The sequence below is a fragment of the Miscanthus floridulus genome, chromosome 2 (assembly GCF_019320115.1).
Source record: "Miscanthus floridulus cultivar M001 chromosome 2, ASM1932011v1, whole genome shotgun sequence".
Taxonomy (NCBI): Eukaryota; Viridiplantae; Streptophyta; class Magnoliopsida; order Poales; family Poaceae; genus Miscanthus; species Miscanthus floridulus.
In genome coordinates, this window is record NC_089581.1 from 127,527,623 (window position 1) to 127,531,817 (window position 4,195).

Consider the following 4,195-nt stretch of genomic DNA (forward strand, 5'->3'; position numbering starts at 1 on the left):
CCGATGCCCAATCCAGAGTATGAGAAGTGGGTAGCCAAGGACAGTCAGGTGCTTAGCTACTTGTTTTCATCTCTGTCCAAGGAAATCTTTTCCCAGGTGTCATCTGCATCTACCGCCGTGGAGCTCTGGGCTGCGATCCAGGCACTACATGCCTCGTAGTCCCATGCGTGTGTGATCGCCACGCGCATGGCGCTCGCCACGGCATCTAAAGGAGCGTCAACCGTGGTGGAGTACTTCACAAAGATGAAGGGTCTCACTGATGAGATGGCATCGGCGGGACGCAAGCTAGAGGACGAGGAGCTCGTCTCCTACATCCTCACCGGACTCGACAGCGACTTCAACTCCGTCGTCTCGGCGGTCGTAGCAAGAGTCAAGCCGATCACCGTGTCGGAGCTCTACGCACAGCTAGTCAGCTTCGAGCAACATGTGGAGATGCAAGGTGGGGGAGCTCCATCCTCGGCCAACATGGTGATGAAGAACGGTCGTGGGGGCGGCAACATCAACAACAGCCCTCGCAATGGCTGTGGGGGAGGCGGCCGAGGCGGTTTCGGTCGTGGCCACAGGGGAGGTCATGGCGGCACCGGAGGTGGTCGCAGCGGCTTCCAATCTGGCATATTTTGCCAGTTGTGTGGCAAAGAGGGACACACGGTGGTGCGCTATTTCAAGAGGTTTAACACCTCCTACATCGGCCCCCAGTTGAAGACAGCGGCTTTAGCAACCTCCAACTACGGCGTGGACACCAACTGGTATATGGATACCGGTGCCACTGATCACATCACAGGGGAGCTCGAGAAGCTAACCATCCGTGACAAGTACTCTGGCAATGAGCAAGTGCATGCAGCAAATGGAACAGGTATGGAGATTGGTTATGTTGGTCATAGCATTTTGCATTCCCCACGTACCCATATTCATCTTAATAATGTGCTCCATGTTCCACAAGCAAGTAAAAGTCTTATCTCTGTAAATCATTTAGCTCATGACAATAATGTTTTTCTAGAATTTCATCCAAATCACTTTTCCATCAAGGAACAGGGGACCAAGAGGACTCTCCTGCGAGGCAGATGTGAAGGCGGCCTCTATCCCCTCAAGTCATCCTACAATAAGCAAGCGCTTGGTGCATCTAAGTTGTCGTCGTCATTATGGCATGCTAGGCTAGGACATGCGTCTCCTGCCATGGTGCAGCAAGTTCTGAGCCGCCATAATCTTCCTTTTGTTAGAAACTCAAATAAAGCTGAAATTTGTAATGCATGTCAGTGGGGCTAGAGCCACCAGCTACCTTATCCTAAGTCAACTAGTGTTTCTACTAGTCCCATGGATTTAGTCTTCTCTGATGTGTGGGGGCCGGCACCTATGTCGGTCGGCAAAAACAACTATTATTTAAGCTTTATTGATGATTATTCAAAGTTTACTTGGATCTATCTATTGCGCCATAAATCAGAAGTATTCTCTTGTTTTTGTGATTTTCAAAACCTTATCGAGCGACAATTTGGTCGCAAGATCTTAAAGGTACAAACAGACTAGGGAGGTGAATATCAAACCTTGAATTCCTTTTTAGGCGCATAGACATAGAACATCTTATTTCGTGTCCCCATGCACATCAACAAAATGGCTCCACTGAATGCAAGCACAGGCACATTGTTGAGATAGGACTCTCTCTACTTGCTTATGCTGCCATGCCATTAAAATTTTGAGATGAAGTGTTTCTTACAGCTATATTTCTTATAAATTGCCTCCCTTCCAAAGTCATCCACAGTGACACACCTTATGAGCGCCTCCATGGTCACAAACCCGACTACTCCTTCCTTAGAATCTTTGGTTGTGCCTGCTGGCCCAACCTTCGTCCATACAACACCACGAAACTGCAATTCCGCTCAAAACGGTGTGTCTTCCCTGGCTACAGCAATTCACACAAGGGGTTTAAGTGTTTAGATCCCTCTGTAGGTCATGTGTATATTTCTCATGACATTGTGTTTGATGAGAATGTGTTTCCCTTCTCTGAACTCCATCCCAACGCCGGTGCACGGTTGCGAGCGGAAATTTCTCTTATTCCTGAATCCCTCCTCAGTTCCACTTTTTTTGGGGATGCAAAATTGCATGATCGACATGTTACTAACTCCGTGCCTAATACTGTGTCAAGTTCTCCTAGTTGTCAGTTGGATGCAGGAACAAACTCGGCGAGAAACGGAACAAATCTAGCGTCGAACGGTGAAAAAACGGCGTCACCCGCTCGTTCTCACATGTGTCTCCACGGCAGAGACCAGGCTGATGCGAGTGCGGGATCCAAAGATGATCCTATCGCCAAATCCGCCTTGGGATCGCTGGCTGATTCGTGCGCAGGCGCGTCGGCACCGCCGGTCGGGTCTTCAATGGGATCATCTGTGGCAACATCCGGTGCGCTGCCTCCCATCTCCGCTACGAGTCCGCCAACAGGTGCAGGACTGCAGCTGCCATCTGCTGTGGCTGTTGGCAATCTGCTGCAGACGGAGATCCTCCCTCTAGATCTTCTGTGGTTGTGGATCCTGTTGCTCCTACTGCGCCACCTCACCCGATCACACGCCTCTCTCAAGGGATCAGTCAGCCCAAGCAGTACACCGATGGCATGGTGAGATGGTGCATGATGGCAGCTATGTCTGAGGAACCCTCCACTGTTAGTGAAGCTCTCCAAGATGAAAATTGGATTTGCAGCCATGGATAGTGAGTACCAAGCACTTTGTCGCAACAAGACTTGGCATTTGGTTCATCCACCACACGGCAAAAATATAATTGACTGCAAATGGGTCTATAAAGTGAAGCGATGAGTAGATGGATCCATTGATCGTTACAAGGCAAGACTTGTTGCTAAAGGTTACAAGCAGAGGTATGGAATTGATTATGAAGATACTTTTAGTCTCGTTGTCAAGGCGGCAACCATACGTCTTATTTTGTCCATAGCTGTTTCAAAGGGGTGGACTCTTAGGCAACTTGATGTTCAAAATGCATTTTTGCATGGAGTTCTTGAAGAGGAAGTATACATGCCTCAACCCCCTAGATATGTTGACAAGGATCGGCCGAATTGGGTGTGTAAACTTGATAAAGCACTCTACGGTCTCAAACAAGCACCTCGCGCCTGGTATGCTCGGTTGTGTGGCAAGCTTGAAACTCTAGGATTTCTTCCATCCAAGGCAGATACATCTTTGTTTTATTATCAGTAAGGTTGGCATACTATCTTTGTTTTGGTTTATGTTGATGACATAATTGTGGCTAGCTCGTCCAAAGATGCTACTGATGCTTTGCTCTGAGATTTGGAACGGGACTTTACACTCAAGGATCTAGGTGATCTTCATTACTTCTTGGGCATTGAAGTCAAGAGATCAAGGGACAGTCTCCTATTGTCTCAACAGCGCTATGCTACTGATGTTGTCAAGAGAGCTGGTATGGGCAAGTGCAAACCGATCAACACTCCTCTTGCTAGCTCTAAAAAGTTAAGCTCTACAGATGGTGTGAAGCTAGGCCCTGATGATGCGACAAGATTCAGGAGTGTAGTGGGGGCTTTGCAATACCTGACGCTGATCATACCTGACATTTCTTTCTCGGTGAACAAAGTGTGCCAATTTTTGCATCAACCGACTACGGTGCATTGGAGCGCTGTTAAGCGCATTCTGCGGTATGTCCAAGGGACTTTGAACCTGGGTCTTAAGGTTCGGCCTTCTCAGTCCATGATGGTGAGTGCCTTCAGTGATGCCGACTGGGCAGGATGCCCTGATGACCGAAGTTCAACAGGCGGGTTTGCAGTTTTTCTCGGGTGCAATCTCGTCTCATGGTGTGACAAGAAGCAGCCCACCGTTTCAAGGTCCAGTACTGAAGCTGAATACAAAGCGTTAGCCAAGGCCACTGCAGAGGTGATGTGGATTCAGAAGTTACTTGATGAACTTGGGGTTCAACATTCTCGTGCAGCTCGGTTATGTGTGATAATATTGGAGCTAAGTATTTATCTGCTAATCTAGTTTTTCATGCTCGCACTAAACATATTGAGATTGATTTTCATTTCGTCCGAGAAAGGGTTGCTCAGAAACTTTTAGCGATCCATTTTATTAATTCTGCTGATCAGCTAGCTGATGGTTTTACAAAGCCTCTTGTTGCAGCTAAAGTAGAAGAGTTCAGGAACAATCTCAACCTAGTGGCCAGTTGAGATTGAGTGAGGGTGTTTAAATGTATG

At 47.9% G+C, this 4,195-nt stretch overlaps 1 non-coding gene across 1 annotated transcript; it reads left to right on the forward strand.

The window, feature by feature from the left end:
* The first annotated feature begins 282 nt into the window (after nt 1-282).
* Nucleotides 283-421, forward strand: LOC136541064 (small nucleolar RNA Z247). The gene has a single exon (XR_010780169.1). It is a non-coding gene; the product is annotated as a small nucleolar RNA Z247 (small nucleolar RNA).
* Nucleotides 422-4,195: the final 3,774 nt, after the last annotated feature.